General features: G+C 45.8%; 1 protein-coding gene across 1 annotated transcript in view; it reads right to left on the bottom strand.

Annotated features, from left to right (window-relative positions):
- The window catches only part of LOC138526010 (galactoside alpha-(1,2)-fucosyltransferase 2-like), a 107,704-nt gene extending 84,150 nt beyond the window's left edge, over positions 1-23,554 (bottom strand). The window contains exon 1 of the mRNA XM_069636299.1: positions 23,495-23,554. The gene's annotated coding sequence lies outside the window, so the exon portion shown is untranslated. The remainder of the gene's footprint in view (positions 1-23,494) is intronic.
- Between the last annotated feature and the right edge of the window lie 210 nt (positions 23,555-23,764).

The following is a 23,764-nucleotide window of genomic DNA, read 5'->3' as shown; positions in this document are numbered from 1 at the left end:
ATGCTCAGAAGGTCAGAATGTGGCACGTGCGCTTTCCGAGCTACACCAAGGGCCACGCCCCAGTACAGCAGGGACAGTCCTTCTTCCCTTTCCACTGTTTCTTTTGCTACACACCCTCATTGGGTACTATGATATAGTCACACACCTGCATAAATCACATCCAAGACCTCCACATTCAACAGTGTAATTTCTCTACAGCACTGCATATGTACTGTTCAGCACTCTGAGTACACGTCGCATGTCCTTCCAAAGCACCGCCAATAAAAACCTCTGCAACATAATGCACTATTTCAGCATCCAAATTCATCCACAGTAGCACCCATCACGAGTTTGCCCATGCACCCAACAGTCTAGGCCTGGCACACACCCAGCACAACATAATGGAGCTGTGCATGCGACCATGTGGCCAGGTACCACAGTCCACAAACGTAAAATAGCCGGCGCCACTTCTACCCAACCCACGCACCCTAACAAACCGATGCATGGAAACATGTTACAGTTAGCATAATCCCCAAACATACCACAGCCTCCGGCACCCCTACCCACTTCCATTCACAAAGTATTATGTCACTGCCAACCAAAGCACACCATGTTCACAACATTGGCCCTACTACCAGCAATTTGCACAAAGGAGAGTACCCAAACACATACGACATCCAGTGCAACCTTAGGGACAGACCATCTTCCCTTTCCACTGTTCTATTTGCTGCACACCCTCATTGGGTACTGTGATATATGCACACACACATACAGCTAACACACCATCATTTCTGTACAGCACTGCGTATGTACCGTCAAGCACTCCACGTCACATGTGCTTCCAAACTGCCTCGAGTACAAAGTTCAGTTAAAGAATAAACTATTTTAGTATTCAAAATCATCCAGAGCACCACCCATCATGATATTGGCCATGCACTCAACAGTGTGGACCTTGCACACACCCAGCACAATGTAATGGAGCCGTGCATGCGCCATGTGGCCAGGTACAGCAATCCACAAACATAACATAGCCAGCAGCACTTCTACCCTCCCACGCACCATAACTAACCGATGCATGGAAACATGTTTGAGTTTGCAGAATCCTCAAACATATCACAGCCTCTGACACCCCTACCCACTTCCATTCACAAAGTATTATGTCACTGCCAACCAAAGCACAAAATCTTGACAAAATTGGGCCTACTCCCAGCAATCTGCACAAAGGACAGTAGCCAGACACATTCAACATCCAGTTCAATCCTGCTCTCTTCCATATTGACAGCATTTCAATACTGCACCCACTGGGCATACTGCAGGACTTCTCAATGCAGCATCTCCAGCCATACAGTGAAAACTGTAGTATGTCGCAACAATGAACACACCCATGCTACCAGCAATATACACATATCGGGCCTCATTCCGAGTACGGCGCTAACCAATGGCGCTATTAACGCCTTGGTTGACGCCGTACCCGGACCGGCAGCGCCTTGGTGGATGGCGGAATTACCGCCCCATTCCAAGGTTGGCGGGGCGGTAATTCCCCATTCACCAAGGCTCTTCCCCATTCCCAAATGAGCCCCCATAGGGCTCAATGGGAATGGGGAAGATGCAAATAACGGTGACCGTTCATTACGGTCACCGTTATTGGCTTGGAGGCCCTTTGTGCCCTCGACTTTAACACCTGCTCAAAGCAGGCGTTAAGGGCGAGGGCGCAGAGGGAACTCGGAGTATGGCGGTAAGGGAATACCGCCACCGGTCTCGTTACCGGTGGCCGCTATCCCTTACCGCCATACTCGGAATGAGGCCCATCAACTCACTTCCGGTGCTCCATCAAGTCTAAAATGTGCTAACCAACCATTCTTTAAATGTCACCACCGTCTTGCAGATGCAGCATAAAAACTGCATTGCTGCGGTGTGTGTGGTGAAGGCTTAGGCTCTTGGGTGCATGGCCTACAACCTTTGGCCATGCACCCTAGAGTCTAGGCCTTTGCCACACCCATTGCAATGTAATGCAGCCATGAATGTGAAGCTGTGCCCAAGTACCACAATCCACAAATGCATCACAGCCACCGGCACTCCTACCCAACCGTCATACAGCTATGCATGGATACATTGAACAGTTACCACAATCTACAAACTTTAGACGGCCTCCGGCACCCCTTCCCACTGTCATTCACATACTATGGTGTTACTGCCAACTGAACCACAACATCTTGACAACAGCTGCCCTGCTCCCAGCACTCTATTGTTTGCACACAACCAATACTTCATAGAGAAATAGAGTAGTCAGCATTCTGCACAAGAGACACTACGCAAGCTGAAAAAATATGCAGTTGGACCCTATCCACTTCTATGTACACAGTATTGCAAAATTACACCTACTTGACATACTTCAGGAGTGTTCTCTCCATCAGCTCCAGCCATGGACTAAACACTGTAGGATGTGCTAACAATCAGGACACCCATGGAATGAACAATGTATACAATGATGACAAACCACACACACACAAAGCAACAATTTCAAACCTACTTGCAACCAGTGCTCAGACTGTTAGGTCCAAGGGCCCTAGCCATGCACACAGGGCAGTAGGGGCTTGGCAGGCACAGCACAACATGGTACACCGAATAGAAATATCCTGATCTCATCTGCAATGCACTCCCCATCCCCAATGGAGTGTGTCTGCACTCACATACAAGGTAGTTGGCTGTACAGCTACCCGACAATGAAGTATACGTGAGTACCTGCGTTAATAGTCCATCGCGCACAATATGTGCACTACAGCACCTTATGGTTATAATTACTTACCCTCAATGAGCAAAGGACAAGGGAATGCACTCTGTAGACATATGTATACAATCCACATACCACTATCACACTGATCACATGCATGCCTGTTAGGGAGTATTCTCCAGAATGGCTAGTTTCCCTTACCTACTGAGTCCCTCAGCAGCTTTGCTGGATATCTAGGATTTATTTTTTCACCTGGTAAGAGTGTGAGCCTTTTTTCCCACTCTTACATGTGTTTTGCTGTGTGTGTTTAACATTTTTGTGTTCATAGACTGTGGAGCCTTACCTACTCCACATGCATCATCTTTTTACTGTGTGTTACACAGCACCTTCAGTGCAGTGACACAGGATTGTCTTTTAGACTTCCCAACTCAGACTCCATTTTCTGGGACTGACTACTGTCTCCCAGAACATATAACGTTGCCATTAATTTTATTAGCCTCTGAAAAACCACAGACCCAGTACACCCTATCTTACATAGAGTACTGGAAAGGGTTAATACTTATCCCCTTTTGACTGTTTCTCTTGGAGCAGTGTTTCGCCCCCTTTTCATCAAGACTTGGCTGGTGGCAGTGGTAACTACCCTAATTTTCCTACCGCGGTTATCTTAAAAAACCTTGGTATTGTTTTAGGCTATCTTGGTAGCCTCGAACTTAAACCCGATAGACCTTATATGTTTTATTTTGGTTCCGGTTGGGTTTATTCGCCATTTCTTTTTCTAAAAGTCTTTCTCGTGTTTTACTCTGCGCGCCAAACCGGGTTTGATTCCTTTGTTCACCATCTTTTCATGGGCTTCTACACAGAAGCCCTCCTTAGGTGCCTGTATGTCTGGGGGGGCAGGATGTGAGGGAGGGGTTTAAGACTCCCTGCACAAGGTCTCCTTGCAGACCCATGTCGCACTCTAAAATGATTGGCTGTGGTGACTGTGGGAAATCTGCATAAAAAGCAGGTCTCTGGGTCTGGAAAGGCAGAGTCACCACTGGAACGAAAGAACCAATGAGGAGCTGATGGAAGAGGACTCCTACCATGACTGAACCACCCGGTGAAGCCCTACTGCAGGTCCGAATCCTCGAACACCAACGACAGAGAAGATCCTCCAGGAATCCTCTTCTCCTGAGCTGGTGGGACTAACCAGTTCGGCCAAACTGCAAGCCAAGACTCCCTCCTCTGGTCGAATTCGCTGTACAGAGCTACAGTGGGCCGGATAGCCAGGATGGTCGGACCCTTCTTGGGTTTTAAGGAGCACACCTTTTATTTGTTGCTTGCTCTGCTGCTGGTTTCTTCCCTGGGCAGTGCAGGACCCTCCAGTCTTCCTACTTCATGTCAGTCTGACCATTGCTTCAGGTACCCTGAGCCTGCAGGAACTGCCAGGAATGTCCGCCTCAGCTACAGCTTCTTCTCCATTGAAAGGTACTGTTCAAATCCGGTTGTTCGTTTCGTTCAGCCGCGGTGTAAGTGGGTGAAATCTTTCTCCAATCTGAGGGCTTGTCCTCCTCTACTCTTTAAACTAACTTTTCTTCCGACCAACTTCGTCCGGAACTCTTGGCAAAGACTTAACCGTGAACTACCCTGAACTGTGTGATCTTGAGCAAAATACTTTTGTCCTATTGACTTTGGCCCTAAGCCTTTTTGATTTGATTCCAGCACTGTAGTTCCTCTTTCTAGATTTCCCTGCTTACTTACCTGTTGGTGCTGTTAAATTTCTGCCTAACTTTGTGTGGTTCTACGTTATTTCGCCGCGGTATTTTTCATTGCGGGTTTTTTCATCGCCGTTTTTTTCTCCGAAAAACTCATTGCTTTTTAAAAAATTTAGCCCCCTCGACACCCTTTTTTTTTTAATTCCCTTACACCCACAACCATATATTTAATTTTTTAACCCCCCCAAAAAAAAAACGAGTTTTTTTTCGAAATAAAAACAGCGATGAAAAAACACGCGATGAAAAATACTGCGGTGAAATGCATGTATACCCTTTGTATTTCCCTCCCTTTTAAATTTCTGGAGTGCCATTTTGCTCCCACTTCATTTGTGAGCTTAACTTGTCTGGAACCTATTGGGAGTGGTGTGGAGTATTAAGAGTGTGATTTTTAAACTGCTTTACTTTAGTGAAATGTTATACAAATGATGTGTAAATAAATGTATATTCTTTTACTCAGAAACCTTGAGTCAGTGTTTGTTTGAATCATAGTGATTGCTGTCCTTTGTGTAACTATTGATACTGCTCACTTGCTAATGAGATAAGTCTGGCTGCTCAGCCATCGCTACCAATTTTACTGTGTAGTACAGGCTTGTACCAAAGGTGAATTTGTACTGCCACTTGTAGTCTTAATTGTGTGTGGTGTTCCCAAAGGGTACTGCATATAATTCTGCCTAACAATGCCTCCATTGCCTTGCGGTGGTCATGCCCAAGGCCTTTGTCTTGGCTGCATGCGAGGCCTCCAACAATGGAGCCATGCATGGTAACATGTGACCACTTACCATAACTGACAAACGTACCACACTCACTGGCACCCCTACCCAACTGTGCAATACAATGAGAACCCACAAAAGCAACATAACCACTTACACCCCTACCCACCCCCAGAACACATTACCAATATTCTCGTATCATCCGCAATGAAGTCCCCATTCCCAATGGAGCGTCCATACACTCAGCACAAAAGGTGGTTGCCTGAAGAGGTCCCAGCAAAATGCTGCAATGCTTGCGGGCACCACTCGCGCGCCACCCTCTTTGTAATGCACCAGCCCTGGAAGGTCTGGTACCAATGGAAGCACACCTAACAGGGTGGCTGCGAACCTCTTTTGGCGGACTATGCCTCATCCGAGATGGCCGCCAGCACGTAATTACGTACGACGCACCGATGCCCCGATGCGTTGTATCGAAGTACTTTCGTATTCCCCAGCGTTGTCTCTGAGCTCTTGCTACGTTCTATTTCATCTCCAGTTTATTATTCCATCTCTCATCTTTGACTTTCTTATCACCGCGGTTGCTGACTTTTTGGTTAACATTCTTTATTGTGGTTGTATCCGTTTCTATACTTTTCCATTACGTCTGTTTGTTTACTTTTACCTTGCTTTCATTTAATTTCCTTCTACTTTCATTTTTGCACCTGCTCTGATTTCTTCCACTTTTTTACTATTAGCTTTCTATCCAGACGAGCCGTCTTATCGACTGGTTGTCGGTTCGCCGTCCTTTGTTTTCCTCGACCATCCAGTCTTACTTCCCAGTGCTCCTTGTGTGTCTTACCTGCTTCATCCTTCATGACTGCTGTTTGTGCGCCTTTCCTTCCTTCGGCGCCCCCTGCTGTTTGAAACAAGACTTTGGACAAGTTCTCACTGTTCTCTCTACCAGCCCTTGCGGTCTGTACCTTCTTACCACTGATTCTGTGGTAAGACATACTGTATGGAAATTCGAAACTAGAGTGCATGCTACACTGAATAGTAGGTCGGATTTGTCTCTTCTCTTCAATTCTAATAAGAAGAATACCATCTACACAGGGTTTTTTCTGCCTTACGGCTTTTTCCCTGGAATTGGGGGCTGACTCCTGGGAGGCTTCTAGGATTAGGTTCCCATCCGGTCACGGTGGCATCCGGGGAGTCACGCCTGTACTTACATCAAAAGAAGAGTAAAGAGTCCAGAAAAGCTAGAAGAAAGAAGAAGGCGGATCTCCAAGAGGACTCCGCTGGAGACTCAGGTGAGGAGGAGTTGGAAAGGAGGGGAACTAAGGTTACAAGTTTTGACAGCCTTCTTCGGCCTACATAAATACAGCATATGTTGAAAATGATAGTATACTCCCAGTATAGCCAAAGTAGCAAAATAATCAATTTTCTTTGGTGAGAGCTAAATTCCGCTTCAAGATCCAGGTTTTGATAGTTTTCCTCCATTGTATGTTGTTGTTTCTTTGTTTTGTTAGATTATAATCTTTTCCTGTTTATTTCCTAAAATATTCTGCCTAAGATGTCCATAGAACACACTTTTATACAGCAATTGCAATAAAAAATGCAGACTTTTTTCTTTGAGCGAATCCAAACAGTGAGTTTTGTGGTTACTTTATGGTTTTTGGTTGTCTGCTTTGGCTTTATACTTGTATCTTGATTGCTAGAGGTAGAAGGAATATGTTCCGAATGATATTATACTCCCAGTAGCGCCAAACCAGCAAAATAATCAATTTTGTTTGGTGAGAGCCAAATTCTGCTTCCGCGTCCCGGTTTTCATAAGTATCCTCCATTGTATGTTGTTGTTCCTTTGTTAAGTTAGATAAGTTATGTTTCATAGAGCGATAATCTTTTCCTATTTATGTCCATACAACACACTTTTATACAGCAATTGCAATAAAAAATGCAGACTTTTTTCTTTGGGCGAATCCAAACAGTGAGTTTTGTGGTTATTTTATGTTTTTTGGTTGTCTGCTTTGGACTTATACTTATATATTTGATTGCAATTGCTGTATAAAAGTGTGTTCTATGGACATCTGAGGCAAAATCTTTTAGGAAATAAATAGGAAAAGACTCACATTTGGGGCCTCATTACGAGTCAGGCGGAATGGGTTAATGGGGTCCGCTAATGGATGCGGACCCGTTATTCCCATTCCGCCTGATTACGAGGTCCCCTCGCGGGACCCGGTAAGGACGCCTGGTAAAATCAGGCATCCTTACCGGGTCCCGCAAGGGGACCAGGGAGCTAACAACGGGCCGGTTATAATCGGCCCGTTGTTAGCTCCCTCTCCCATTCCGATTGAGCCCTATGGGGGCTCGAATGGGAATGGGGAAGGTCCGGGCCCGGGTTCCCTGAGGGAGGAATTACCGGGCCCTCCAAACTCGGAATAGCCCGCTATTTCCCCATTCAGGGAACCCGTACCTGGTTTTGGAGGCAGCCATGCCGCCAATAGCGGCATGGCTACAGCCAAACCCGTAATGAGGCCCTTGGATTCACCCAAAGAAAAAAGTCTGCATTTTTGATTGCAATTCCTGTATAAAAATATATCATATGTTCCGCTTTTCACTCCGCCAAACTTCTCATCCCCTCTTTCACCCACCCTACCATCCAAACCATGTTTTGCAGCCCCATCTGCCACCGCACTATACTCTCATACACCATGGTAGTGTTTCTCAAATATTTTGACACACAGCACGCTTCCCTCCAGCCAACCACCGGCCGCTTACAATGCCTGCCGACATCACGGCATACTGCAAGCCAATGACACTTCTGTCCGCGGAGCGAACAGGTAAATGGGTCCGCAGAGCAGAGCCAGATATCACACATTTTTTGAGACGTACATTTCTGTGCATTTCATCAAAAGTATTGCTCAGATTTCCACCAAATACACAAAAGCACATTTTCTGAACCAAGCCTCTGCTAAATCCGTCCAGACTTTTGGGCTGTAGATATGCGCAATTTTTTGCCCATTCAGTCTAGGGGAAAAAAAAATGTTTGGCATCCCCCTATAACTCCCCCCGCCCCCTTGAAGAAACCTCCCCAAACTTGCGAGAAAAATTCAGAGTCACCCATATACTTGTTTTGCAAAGTTTGGTGATAATTCGTCCAGGGGGAGCGAGGTTATACCCCACCAAACATAAGTCTTCCTATGGGTTTAGCCATAAATACACGCCCGCTACCGCGGGCCGTGTAATGAAAGAACAGAATGAGAATACAGTGATTGTAAGAAAGACTATGGCCCTCATTCCGACCCTGGCGGAAAGGGTTTACGCCAGCGTAAATCATGGCGTACCCTTCCGCCTTACTACGAGTTCCCGTAGCGCCATGGAGCTTTTTTCGCCTGCTTTTTCCGGGCGGAAAAATCCATGGCGCTACGGGACCTTGATGTTAATTACGCCACCGTAATTTACGGTGGCGTAATTAACGCCTTCCCCACTCCCATTATGCCCTATGGGGCAAAAATGGGAATGGGGAAGGGTAAAATGGGGATTGGGGACTTACCGCCCCGCCAACCTCGGAATGGGGCGGTAAGTCCGCCAACCCCCATGGCGGAGTTGGCAGCTTTGCGCCATGGACCATGGTGCAAATTGCACCATGGTTCTCCGCCAGGGTCGGAATGAGGGCCTATGAGTTTGTCAGTTGCAACTCCAGTTCCATTTTTTTCTTCTCCCGAGAATCCCAGCATGAAGTGGGAGTTATGGAGAGAACGGTTTGGGGTGTATGTAGATTCACACGGTGGTGTGGAATTAAGGGCATGTAAGAAGTTGTCATTATTAAAAACCACTATTGGAGTGGAGGCAATAATGCTTATGAAACATCTTCCTTAAAGCTAAGAGGAGGAAGATACAGATTTGTTCATGATATGGATGACAAGACTGGAAGAAATATTTGTGGAGAAGACTAATATTGTTTTGGAACATTTCAATTTCTATTTCAGCAAACAAATGCCTTTAGAGGGCATTGATGACTATGTGGGAGCACTAAAGAGTCTGAAAAGATAACACCTTACCAGGTGTTTTGAGAACATATATTAATGAGTGCATTTAACAAGAAGATAAGGGAAATACTATGGACTGGAGCCAATACAGATTTACATTCAATAATTGAAACTTCTGTAATTAGTGAGACATCTGAACTAAGCATCACGGCACTGGAAAGAGAAAAAAAACAATGATATGTACGCTACAGGGTTGGTCAACAAGGAAGTACAGAGTGGGAAGGAGAGAAATACAAGGGACACACCTGCATCAATCCAGAGTTGACAAGAGACACTGTTTCAGATGTGGTAAAGAAGATAATCTTGCGAATGGTAATACCTGTCCAGCATTAGAAAAGGATTGCTTGTGGACAGAGAGGACATTTATTCACAGATGCACTATGTGAGGAATAAGAGCACAATACATTATGTAGAGAACAATGCAGACTTGAGAGAAGAAAGTACAGCGGATTCTGTATTAATGATCAATGTGGAACCAGAATTGAATGAAGGAAAGAGACCCTTGTGCATTGTATCTCTCAATGGACACAAGAAGAGGGTCATGGCAGACACACGTTCTAAATACACTACCCCGCAAGCTAATGACATAAAGTAAGTCTGATGCTCCTGGTTTCGTGCTTGTTTTCAAAAGGCATTGCAGTGTGCCATATGCACACAATGTTTAAAAGGCTTGACAGTATGACATTTGGACAGTTTTAGCATATTTCACCACAAGTATGTAACATACTGCCCTGTGAAAGTATGATATAATGTAACTAACAACCAAAGCACAAGACAGTCATTAATACACACTACTACCCTGCACAGAACCACAATGCAAAAACTTTCCAAAAATACCCAACATGACACACTGCCCAATTCTTGGCACTGTCTATAATTGCTGTCCATAAGAGAACATGGAAAACAGGAATGCGTATGTGCACATCATTCTCCTTCCTTCTCCACCAGTTTTTTGCTTTTGCATATTTTGGTGGAACATGCTTATCTTTAAGCTGAGAAGTGTCCTCTAAAGAACTAAGCTTTAGGCATTTTATCATGGGGCCATCCTGGGCCAAGTGGTTAAGTTACAAAATGTCCCCCAAAAGTAGTTTATTTCAAAAAGAACCATCGGCTCCACATGTGGGTACAGTTCACGTGTTCCGACATGCGCTTCTGCTTGGGCTAGCAAGAACAGATTCTGGGATTGTTGACAGCCACAATGGGGCTAGTGCAGTGCATCTACTTGGCAGATCTTAGTCATGTTTTTTCTATTGGAACCTGGAAGTTAAATCACAATGGGCTGCTGAGAAAAGCACATGCCGCACCAGATCGCAGCAGAACACCCATCCACCTAAACAAAATAATTACAGACACAAAGTTCCATCTTCAAAACATGCACATCTGGAATAACTTTGTGCCTTGAGTCAGTTACCTTAACCTCCAAATGGGAGAACAAAAAGCAGCCTCTTCAAGGAGCCAAGCCTGCCACGTAGGAGAGGAAGTATTTTCTTCACATAGTTGAAGTTTTAGCAACAATGTTAAGCATATACACAGAAGGGTATGCATTTTATTTGTACCTTTTTTACAATCCTAACGAGCCAACTGTGGTATTCGTAAGGCAGAGCTGCTTCTCCTCCTAGTGTGATATAGATGGAAGGGCCGAGGAGCAGGCCTGTCCGTGGCTGCCTATACCAAATTGTTCTCATTGTGGAGGAGGAAATGAATGGAAAATACCTGTATGCGTCAATAAACTGCTGGTGACTGGGCCAACTTTTTTTAAAATTTATTTTTTATTGTTTATGGTTTATATAAGAAACCTTTACAAATACATCGGATGAGAAAAAAAAACAGAAAAAGAGAACATCAATATCAATACATCAATATCAGAAGAGCATACAAGAACAAACATTACAAATACAATTTCATTAAAAAAATACATTACAGCCCCAAGATCCTTATTCTAAAACAGGAGACATTTGACAAACCATAGAGAATCAGTGCAGAGATAAAATTTGATATAGCATTTAAAAGATAGTATTTAAAAGTCAAGCTTCCTTCTGCATTTAGACACATTTTGGTACAATTTCAATAAAATTCCCAAATTTATAAAGATATACAGTACAGTCAATAATATTGGAATAGAAGTCCATCATATAGGTTGATCATAAGGAAGGGGAAAACAAGTCTAATGATTTAATAAAACCCGCCACAGCAAGTCCATCTATGGTTTTAGAAATGGGAATACATTGAGACCAAATGAAAATATCTGCCCCCAATAATCCCAGAGTATTAAATTTGCCTAGATAAGTGGCCCTAAGCCCTTTCAGAGCAACACAGTCTAAAAAAGAATTACGGGCAGATTCTATAACCCCAGGAGTGTGGCATAAGCGGCATGTAAGGTCCGAGTCGCTAATCTCCTTCCTTCTATATAGAACTTCCTTGGTGGGTAACAGGTTCCATCTGAGTGTCAGGAGAAGTGAGCGATAGTGACGGTTAGGGAATTGTGTCAAGATAAAGGACAAACAGCCTTTCTTCTTATGATCAGACTGTAAATCGCAGAGAGATGGATAAGCATGCAGTTTTTCCAGCGTATCGCTCCAGTCATGAGAGAAAAGACACTCTTTAACTTTGTTCGGACTAGTCAACAGGGAATCCCTATAAGTAGAGGGATCTAATAGCGTCTTATCACAGAAGTCCCTGAATTTTGAGAGATACAAAGTACGGTCTCGAGAACCCTGTGAAAAAAGCGTCTTACCAACATCAACATAGAGAGTATCCTGTTTGGGAGAGAGTAATGTAGAGAAAAGTACAAGAGCCCTCCAAAGGATTCTTGCTCGCAACGAAACGAAACCCAATTCAGACCTTATAGGCGCTATTGGAACACAGTTAGGCAATTTCATAACCTTTCTCCAATAGATAACTTCAAGGGTGTCCCAAAAGGTCAGGAGAGCTAAATAATTTTGTTCCATTCCATATATTAGTTTTCGGGTCACCTTTCCCTTGAAGAAATCTACAATTGGCTTAAAGGAGAACCTGTCATATCTATTATCTAACTTAATAGATTGTGAGATAAGCGGGACTATTTTATGTCTAAGGGAACGTCTTATTTCATCGACCGATGGTTGGGCCAAAATAAGGAATCCCAGATAGATGATTTTTTGTGCTCTTATAATGTTTTGACCACCAATTTTCCACACTTATTTATGTCCTTTTTTCCCCTTTGAGAAGACCATCGTACGGGTTTTACTTGGATTCATTTTTAGCCCGTTGAGTGTAGCGTATTCTTCAAACCTGCATATCAATCTTTGCAGGCCGACCTTGGTCTGATCAAAGAGAAGAAAATCGTCGGCATACGCCAACCAAGAGAGCCTGAGATCCCCCAATTTTTCATTCACCATACCTGCATTTCCCTAAAACTCCCCAAATTCAGCCAGATAGATAGATAGAACCCCAATACGTGGTCTTATCCTTATAGAGAGCGTTCCATCCAGATCGATACTAATACAGACCCCGACATTCTCATACATTGCCATGATTAGATTGAGAAGTCCTGCCAGGATCCCCCGCAAAGATAGTTTTCCCCAAAGTCTTGCCCTGATCACCAAGTCAAACGCATTTGACAGATCGATTGAAGCAACATACAGGGAACCGCCATATTTTCCCCATGTTGTACTTTGTAGGGCAGTTAGAATAAACCCATTGAGATTGGTTGAATGGCCAACCCTGAAACCTGTTTGTTGCTTTGGTAGGATGTGATTTTCCTTAATCCACACATTAAGATGGGAGAGAAGCATGGAGGCGAAAATTTTACAGTCCGCATCGATAAGAGAGATTGGTCTATAATTCTTGACCAAAGTTTGTTGGACTCTCTTAAAGATGGGAACGATATGGGCGGTTTGCCAACTGGTGGGGACGTTACCAGTATTTACTACATCTTGTATAGCAGGCAGAGTAGTTTAGCCCATATTTGTGGTTCCGCTTTGACTGTATTATTTGTTAAGCCATTAGAGCTGGGGGCCCTGGATTTCTTAGCTTTGACAATAAGGTCATGAATAGATTCATAGTCGATGCCAAGCTCCCAAGTATCACTTAATGCGTTCACCCCCTTGTGCACAGTTGTAGCCCCTCTTCCCCTGTGCCAAAGAGTTCAGTATAATGATCTACCCATTGGGCTTCTGGGTTGCCATTCAATTGGTCGACCACGACACTATCATTTTGGGCTGGAAAATGACCCAAAATGCCCTAAGATCTCTTTTGACCAGGACTCTAAGCATACATGCCGAAATCTTTTGTAGCAAACTACATTTCCTTGATTTGCAATATTTCTTATATCTTTTACGGATGGATTTAATTTTTGCTTTTTTATTATCCCAGTCAATATCAAGTGCTTGGGCCTCCTTGATAAGTTTCCGAGTATAGGCCTTTACATTGGCCAACTCTTGATCAAACCTATGAACATGAGATTTTTTAGGATTACCCTTCCTGAGAGAAGCAGAGACAGTACTGTAGAGAGCCTTAAGGAAAGTATCAAAGTGCAGAGTGTTAAATACTGCCTGTTTCCAGGAGAAAAAGGTATAGTTGAACGAGGAGATAAGTTGGCAGTTAAAAAGATCAATATTAGCAGATGACCAACGGACCCCAGTCCCTTGTCTCGCAGTGTAAGGGCCAACTCAATGCCACATACGGGGTAATTCATGGAAATAATGTGTTCCGAAAACGGGGGTGCAAGCGAGAAAAATGCAGCGCACGCGGAACACGCGCAAACGCCCGTTTCCCGTTTCATGGAAGGCACTGAGCGTGGCTTACCTGGGACCTGCGCTGAATCTGCTCGCGATTCCGACATCATTGCGACATTCCGAACGCTGTGCGCGAGATGCCCAGTGAAGGCGCACAGCGTCCAGCGGACACACCTAAAAAGGGGGCGGAATACGTGGAATGGGGAACAACACGCAAAACTGTGGGTGTAACGGGGGAAGTACCGCTGTGAAATCCTAGAAACGCCCACACGCACGCTAACAACACGTATTCATTGATTCGAACAGGGAAAACCCACACACGCCAAAAGAGCCGCAAAGCCAGAAACACGTACGCCACTCGAAAGCAGGAATGAGCGGCCCCGCGCAGCATAAAAGTTTGCGCAAACAACAAACGCGCCTATACATCTATGATGAATGTACCATTTCTCGCAGCAGTGATCGTGGGACACCACAGGAGGAGGAGGATAGCCAGGCCCCGCATTTTCTTTACCCAGGACCAGCCTTTTTGGGATGCCTGATGACCAGGTCTATGGCAGGTATAGGTTCCCACCCCATATCATGCTAGAACTGGTCACTGAGTGGGAGGATGACCTCACATCACCTACCTTGTGCTCCCAAGCACTGAGGCCCTTGGAAAAGGTGCTCAATGTCCTGCATTTTTTGGCCACTGGGTCATTTCAGCGTAGAACTGCCATAGTAAGGGGGATCTCACAGACCACGCAGTCACGCTGCCTACACCACGTGTTGGCAATCATGAATGCACGCCCCTCAGTCTGCAGGCACATATACATGCCCAGAACACCCGCAGAAAGGCAGGCTGTGGTCCAGGACCTTTACAGGGTTGCACACTTCCCCAAAGTGCTTGGTGCCATTGATTGCACCCATGTGGCCCTACGTCCACCTAGGGCCACTGATCACATCTACTGCAATCGCACGCACTGGCATTCCATCAACGTGCAGGTTGTATGCGATGCCAAGGGAATTATCACCTCTGCCTATGCAAACTATCCAGGGTCCACCCATGACAGTTTCATATTCAGAATGTCAGCCCTGAGCCGGAACGTGAAAGCTGGGAGGCATGGCAACACATGGCTCATTGGGGAGTACAAATGCCTGTGCACATGCATGCATGTCACACACAGACAAAAGACAAACCCAACAAATGACAACCATTATCCCCTCCCCAGGGGACAGTGCCTACCCTCTGTGCACCCACATGATCACGCCAATACGGAACCCCACCACACCACCCCAGGTAAGATACAGTGCAGCCCATATTGCAACCAGGGCCATGGTGGAGCGCACATTCAGAGTGCTCATGTTCCGTTTCCGCTCCCTTGACCGCTCTGGTGGGCAGCTACTATATGCACCCCCAGTAGTGTGCAGGATCATTGTGGCAGCATGTGTCCTGCACAACGTTGCAACACAGCAGGGCATACCGGTGGACATGGTAGGGCCCCCACATCCTCAACCACATGCAGGGCCGCTGCATATGGGAGGGAAAAGGGCATGTGGGGAGGCAGCCCGTACCCAGCTTGTGGCACAACTTTTGACCTAAACTCCCACCCCTGCGGAGTGCACACAGGCCTGGCACATTCCAGGTGACAATCGATGATGAAAAAGGGACAGTCAACTGTCACTACATTACCACCCTGAGAATGTGTCCTTGGAAGTGCTACATTGTGTGCATCCCTAGCTACTTAAGCAAAACCAATCCTGTGTGACCAAAAGGCACACATGCAAGGTGCATATTCCACCCACCGCCCTGCAAAACAGGGTATGCAAATCCTGGTATGTCACTTAAACCCTCCCATCCCCCATGTCACCTGCCTGACACACCATGCCATGCCTGTCACAAAGTGCACCTTGATAAATGGAAACAGGCCAGAGACAATTCCACCGACACGTAATCTGGCAAAATGACTGACCAAAAATGTCCCACCTATTCTAAAAGGACGTAAATGCATGCCACCAATGTTTGAAACTCCAAAGTGATGACCTTTGTGGCATGCATTTCAGGTGATTCCAAACATTAATAACAATAACCGTGTGCTGCCGGTGTGTCCCCTGCAACACCCCGCTCACCACACCACACAGTACAGTGAGCAGGGGTTGTGTGGTGGAAAACCCTGCAGCCTTAAAAAATTAAATATGAAAAAGTACTCTGTGGTGTAGGTTCACGATCACAGAAGTGAAAGTGAACTGGCGCTGCAGGTGCACAGCATGTCTCAGAAGGTAATTAGGCTGTGCGTGGGGGTATGTTGGGGTGGTGTTGGTGGTGGGGGTGCGTTGTGTGTGGGGGTGTTTGTAGGGCCATTCAATGTATGTCTGCATGGAAAATGTAGGAACCTTCAGTGCTGCGTACATATCACATGTGAACATCGCCGTTGTGGACTCATCAGTGATGAAAAACCACACCAATCCCCTGATACACCAAAAGCAAACCTAACCCAACCCAGGACTACCTATTGACCAGCATAACATTTCATGAACACATGACCCAACAGTGACAATGTCATATAGTGACCAATCACTATAGCACAAGTGTCTCAATATGACATTGGCACCACACGGCCCCCTCCCATCTTGAGTGTGCCTCGGACAGCCAAAGGGGGCAGGGTACTGCATACAGCATGAAGTTCATCAACAATGTAGACAGGCAAGGCAATACGTGAATAATCAACATGAAAATATGGACATTTAACAACATGTAAGTACTTACACGGGTAAGTACATGGACATTGCTCCACTTCTTGTAAATAGTTATTTTTTTTGTGTAGTTTGTGTGTGCAGTTCTGTGACTTATGGGATCATGGACCCTTCATCCTTGTATATAGTTGGACTTCGTTTGAATTTTTTTTTTTTAAAACCATGAGGTAATGGTTTTTTATTATTTTTGATTTGGAATTGGACGACGGACTATGGATATGGACCACGTTCTTGGATTTCATTTCATTCTGGATTTCCCATTCCTTTGGATTTGCATTTCTTTTTCTTTTGCATTCAATTCAATTTCATTTTCATGTTTGATTTTCATTTGGTGTCTTTTTGGATTTTCAATACACTTTCATTCATACATATCTAAGTGGTGTCTGCTCTCAATGGTTTGGTGCATGTGTCACTCTTCATTGCATATGTAATGTGTCACTGCTGTGCATCATTGTTGGTCATATCTTTGGCGGCCTGCATGTGTGCATTTGGGAATCCCATTCCATGGGTCATGGACTGGGGAGTGGGGCCAATGGATGTGTGTTGAATTGGACTGTGGGTAGACACATGTGGTGGAATTTAGGTGGACAATTGATACATGTTTGTATGTTGGTACAATGTGTTTGGTGGGGGGACATGAGTCGGGGCCTGCATGCAGGTTGCTGTCACTGGTGGGGGACATGAGTCAGGGCCTGCATGCAGGTTGCCGTCACTGGTGGGGGGACATGAGTCAAGGGCCTGCATGCAGGTTGCCGTCACTGGTGGGGGGACATGAGTCGGGGCCTGCCTGCACATTGCCGTCACTGGTGGGGGGACATGAGGCGGGGCCTGCCTGCAGTGTATGCTGCCATGTGGGCTGCCTGCCAGCATGGTCACGGGTGATGGGGGGGTCCCTTGTGGTGTGGGCTGCCTGATGGCTTTGTCACGGGTGATGGGGTGGTCCCTTGTGGTGTGGGCTGCCTGCAGCCATGGTCACGGGTGATGGGGGGAATCCCTTGTGGTGTGGGCTGCCTGCTGGCATGGTCACGGGTGATGGGGGGGTCCCTTGTGGTGTGGGCTGCCTGCAGCCATGGTCACGGGTGATGGGGTGGTCCCCCTGTGGACCTACGCCAGCCACCGCGGCCAGTCTGGTGAAGATCCCATCCCTGCCACAGTCGGGAGTCAGAGGTTCAACAGAGGTGGTCACCCCAGCAACAGGACCCCTGGCAATTGAGGTTGTGCAGGGACCTTGGAGCAGGGTACGTGCACAATGGCCCTGGGAGTTCTCATCGTCCCGGAGGCAGTCGTGATGGCGCAGGCACATGGCTTCAAGGCAGCAGCAGGCTCGACGTGGGAGGCTTCAGAACTCGGGGCAAACGATATCACGGGGGCAGGCATCAGCCATCGGGCAGGAGGACCCAGCAACAAGTGTGTCTTTTGTGTGGCAGTGAATTGGCCAGCAATTAGGTGCAGAGCGGCGGCCTGCATGGAGTGCACAACTCACCATGGCCAGGGCAGAGAACTCCATGCGTCGGACAGAGAGGCAGGAAGAGCTCCTCGTGGAGACTCGCAGGGAGTTGAGAGGAGCATGGCAGAGTCCCTCAAGCCCTCGAGGAGAGAGCTGAGTCCCGCCTCCGAGACATAGACATGGAGTTCAATAATGCCCTGGCCAAGACTCTTGATGACATTGGTGAATCGTAGGACTAGCCCGCCGCCCTTGTATATAGTTCTGTAGGCTTGGGTTTCCTTCGTTTTCTTTTTTATTTTGGAGTACATGAACATTGCTCCACTTCTTGTATATAGTTATTTTTTTGTGTAGTTTGTGTGTGCAGCTCTTTGACTTTTGGGATCATGGACCCTTCATCCTTGTATATAGTTGGACTTCGTTTGAATTTTTTTTTTTTTTAAACCATGAGGTAATGGTTTTTTATTATTTTTGATTTGGAAATGGACGACGGACTATGGATATGGACCACTTTCTTGGATTTCATTTCATTTTGGATTTCCCATTCCTTTGGATTTGCATTTCTTTTTCTTTTGCATTCAATTCAATTTTTTTTTCATGTTTGATTTTCATTTGGTGTCTTTTTGGATTTTCAATACACTTTCATTCATACATATCAAAGTGGTGTCTGCTCTCAATGGTTTGGTGCATGTGTCACTCTTCATTGCATATGTAATGTGTCACTGCTGTGCATCATTGTTGGTCATGTCTTTGGTGGCATGCATGTGTGCATTTGGGATTCCCATTCCATGGGTCATGTACTGGGGAGTGGGGCCAATGGATGTGTGTTGAATTGCACTGTGGGGTAGGGGGGCAACATGTGGTGGAATTTAGGTGGACAATTGATGCATGTTTGTATGTTGGTACAATGTGTTTGGTGGGGGGATATGAGTCGGGGCCTGCCTGCAGGTTGCCGTCACTAGTGGGGGGACATGAGTCGGGGCCTGCATGCAGGTTGCCGTCACTGGTGGTGGGACATGAGTCGGGGCCTGCCTGCATGTTGCCGTCACTGGTGGGCGGACATGAGTCGGATACTGCATGCAGGTTGCCATCACTGGTGGGGGGACATGAGTCGGGGCCTACCTGCAGTGTATGCTGCCATGTGGGCTGCCTGCTGGCATGGTCACGGGTGATGGGTTGGTCCCTTGTGGTTTGGGATGCCTGTAGCCATGGTCACAGGTGATGAGGGGGTCCCTTGTGGTGTGGGCTCCCTGCTGGCATGGTCACGGGTGATGGGGGATCCCTTGTGGTGTGGGCTGCCTATAGCCATGGTCACAGGTGATGGGGTGGTCCCTTGTGGTGTGGGCTGCCTGCAGCCATGGTCACAGGTGATGGGGGGTCCCTTGTGGTGTGGGCTGCCTGCTGGCATGGTCACGGGTGATGGGGGGTCCCTTGCGGTGTGGGCTGCCTGCAGCCATGGTCACGCGTGATGGGGGGTCCCTTGTGGTGTGGGCTGGCTGCCGGCATGGTCACGGGTGATGGGGTGGTCCCTTGTGGTGTGGGCTGCCTGTGGGGTATGTTAGTGAGTGATGCCAGCAGGCGCAGCCTTTTTCACATGATTTGGCATGCGCGAGCGGGCTACACGTATTCAAGGGGGTGCGCTAGGAGATTTTCATGTGATTTGGCTGGCGCGAGCGGGGTACGCATATTCGCTGGGTTACGGTAGGCCCATTTCATGCAATTTGGCTGGCGCGATCGGGGTATGCATATTCAAGGGGGGCGCGTGGAGATTTTCACGCGATTTGGCTGGCGCGAGCGGGGTACCCATATTCAAGGGGTGTGCATTGAGATTTTCACGCGATTTGGCTCGCGCTAGCGAGTAACGTGTATTCAAGGGGGTGCGCGTGGAGATTTTTACATGATTTGGCTGCCGCGAGCGGGGTATGCGCTGTTTTACCACGTGATTACGATGTAGGGGGGCTGTATGCTGGTACACGGATCACACAGTCCTTTGCGCTGAATTGTGGTTTCCTGAGGCTTTTTTTGGCACAAGGGGCTGTGTTGGGAGTGTAACTGGCGCTGCTGGATGTTCGCTGCGCCACGGCTGCAAATGGCTGTGAAAATCCATGAATACACAGTGTATTTTTAGTTGGCACAAAATTATTTTGGTCGCTTACTTGGTGCATTATAACTCACTTCAGACTTTTTCCATTTTGAACTAATTACAGATTGTTGCAAATTTCAACTCAGACCTTGGGGGCCCTAATTCATAAACACAGGATCCCTCTACGCTGTTGATTCTATTAGACACCCAGTCACCAGGTAGGCTTTTGTCCATAATTATGTATTCATTCAACAACTACAGGCATACTAATAGGTAATGGGTTGGCTTTATTCGTTCACCCAGAAAGGGTTTAGCTGTATGCTGTTCTTGACCCCGCTACTTGCTGTGTTGCGCTGACCTGCCGGGACGTGCACCTTTGCCAAGCAAGTTTGTCCAAGGAATCCCTCCAGAACTGGGTAAGGCTCTTTCTGGACACATTTTTAAATTAAGAGTCTGTCATTGTGAGATCTAATAATTAGTTTTTTTGCCCTAAAAATGTAGCTTAACCTAAGGAGAGGTGTAGAGAAATTTGACTCACTTTTAGGGGTTTTCTTAGACTGCTTCCCTGTGGGGTTCACCACTTTATACTCTGCCCCGAGGAAGGCGTTGACAGATTTTGAAGGTCTACAGGTGGCCCGCCGATATGTAATCAGGTCCTCGTTAGTTGGAACTCCCCTCTTTTGTTCCTCACATTCAAAACACTCTGGACCTTTTTTGATATTAATTTTGATATCTGTAAATGAAGAATTTTACGTAGGCAGACATGTTATTTGAAATGTATTGTCTGTTTTTTCACTATTCATTTATCTACTGTGGAAATATATTTTCCTTGTTGTTTCAGACTTGCAAACTGATTTCAAACTGATTCCACAGTCGCAAATGTATGCATTTATTATTATATATTCCAATTGTTCTTTTTCTATGTCTGTGTTTTCTCATTTTTCATTCATTGTTGAAACACATTTTATTCATTGTTTTCATGAATATTGTTGAATTCATTTTGTTAAGCACCACCGATTCTGGTTTCCTTTTAACCAGTATTTGTTTAATGAAATACAGTACTATTTTTTCTCTGAGCTCTGGTGTTTTTACTTTTCCTTTCTCTTTGCCCTCTTTTCTGATTGAGTTAGGTTCCCAAGGGAATTTAATAAGGATATCTTTTGATACCATTTTTTGAATAAGATTTAGGATTTACTTCCCAATTCATTATACAGCTTTTCGGATTTCTTGTTTTCACAAGCGGAACGTGTTAACCATCCAGCCACAGGAAAAAAGAGCATAAATGCTTTCCGCCTATGGTAAATTGATGGACGAATGTAGGCAAAATCATTACTGACCTGATGAGTGCCTGTCAAACACTGCAGCAAGATAGTTTGCATAAGTTGGTACTCATGACTGGCTCTCCTGTTCGATATGGGTCTTTTCACTTACTTTGCCCCTGTACTGGGGCTGTTGGCTGGTGACTGTCTTGTTGTTGTCAACCCACCCTGATGGTTATTACATTAGAAAATGTGCAGCAATGTCATGCAGGCTGAATGGAGCAGTGCGTGGACATGGCTAGCATCAGTGCCCAGGGTAGGTGCCCTGCATCTCATTGTTTTTCATGCAAATGGATACATTGTCCTGCCCTGCCAACCTTGGTCTTCAGGATTGTGAGTAACAATATGGCAATCCTGGATGCAGAGACCCTGACCAATCCACACTATTGTTGATTGTTGTTTTACTATGACTGACAGTTAAAAAAATAAAGTTGCCAAAACACAACAACATAATCAAGCTGGGCTTACAAATAAGTGCTGGGGCTCAGGAATAATTACCGGGGCTGAGCTTGGCAAGCCTCCCCACAAATGAAGCACCGGGTAAATGTACCTTTCAGCTGCCCCCCTCCTTGGGAAAACACTGAATGTTGATACCCTGTGGAATTCTCATAATGAAAAGCCCTTTTAAATCCATGAGCAGAGCTAGGGGGACTTGGATGTGGAAAGGAGAGTAGCACAATCAGTTACTTCCACAGCTCCATCTAGGCCTGCTCTAGGCATTTAGTGCCCCTCCAGTCCAGCTGCCTACACTAAGGGAACCCCTTCTCCAATCATCACACCAAAACATCTAATATAAAAGCAAAATAAGAGGTTACGTTGAGGGCCCCGGGAATACCCCTGTCTTAGAGTGGAAAGGCACGGTCAAGAATAAGAAAAAAAACAAAAGGATGAAAGGAAAACAAAGTGTGTGCAGCCTTCCATGGATATATGTGCTCTGTGTGTACTTTATATTTAAATAAAACAGATTGCCACTAAGTCCTTCAGATATCCCATGCAGTGCACATGTTTGCACAGGGGGAGCACTGCCGAATAATGTGGAGCCTGTGGCTGTTCCCGCTTCTGCCATCCTGTCCCACCCACAAGGGTGGAACAGCATTGCTCTGTTACACAGTCACTCCGGGTGCCCAAAAGGAAGAAAACTGTTTGCTTTGCTTATGCACTGGCCCCTCTTGTGATAAGGTAGCACCAGACACCCACCAGGGTTTAACGAAAAAACAAAACCCAGCGGTGGGAGGGACTTCACAAAGTCAAGGCCCTCGCAGAGCCAACAACAAAGAAGAAACTCACACTACGAGGACTGCAATTGGATTAGTAGACTTGCCTATCTGTACAGCAAACTATTATAGCATAACAAACATGGCCGCTGCTGTTAAAGTGGTAGCATCGAGAGATGTCTGTGCTGCTGGATCTCTAAGAGATTTTGTGATATGTTTTTTAAAGTTCCTCAAAGTTTGGGGTATTTTGCAAAGTGTGTTTTATGCATATTGACATTCAAAATAACGAAACCATTTCCTCGTGTATTCTGAGTGACTCTAAATCATATACTGTGCTGAAATGGATGTCATGTGGCCGCATTATTGATGAAAAGAAATATGACAACGTAAAAACAAAAACATTTGCAACCACAGAGGGCCAAAACTGTCAGTTTTTTTAACTGCGCAATGAAAACATATTTCACTTTAAACTGCATCAAAAAATGTTCCATTACATGCATGTTTTAATATCAGAGAGTTGATGTGGATAACCCAATTCAATCAGAAAATTCATAGCAACCTAATATTTGAACAAGAAAAGAAGTGAAATACTCAAAGGATCCAAAGATGTAATATAACTTTTTTTTTTTTATAGATGGAAAAAGTCTTTCACTTTCCCTCTGTCTCTTAAACTGAATACAAATACACCAAACTAATCACCGCAGAACTATGACACATCCTGGCAACATCCAAATGCACATTCCCAAATCTGTTAGCAGTTATTAACATAAACCATGCGAGCGAGGCTTACCTCCGGAGCTGCTGCCTGTGACGGTGCCTTCTGCAAAGGAATGGCTTCCTGAGAGCAGGGCTGCTGCCAGCACGAGTCACCCTGCTGAGCCTGCCTTCTTTTAATTGGTTGCCTTGCATCAGAATTCCCCATTCGCGTTAACCCCTCACTGCCTACAAGACACATGCTTATTTGTTTCCTTGTGATCTAGGGGGGCTAAGCGTCGAATTGTGGTTTTCTGAGGCTTTTTTTTGGCGCAAGGGGCGTTCTTTGGGGTGTAACCGGCGCTGC

Source organism: Ambystoma mexicanum, chromosome 1q (assembly GCF_040938575.1).
Source record: "Ambystoma mexicanum isolate Mex_15411 chromosome 1q, UKY_AmexF1_1, whole genome shotgun sequence".
Lineage (NCBI taxonomy): Eukaryota > Metazoa > Chordata > Amphibia > Caudata > Ambystomatidae > Ambystoma > Ambystoma mexicanum.
The sequence above is the reverse complement of the archived record's forward strand: the minus strand, read 5'-3'. Positions and strand labels throughout refer to the sequence as shown.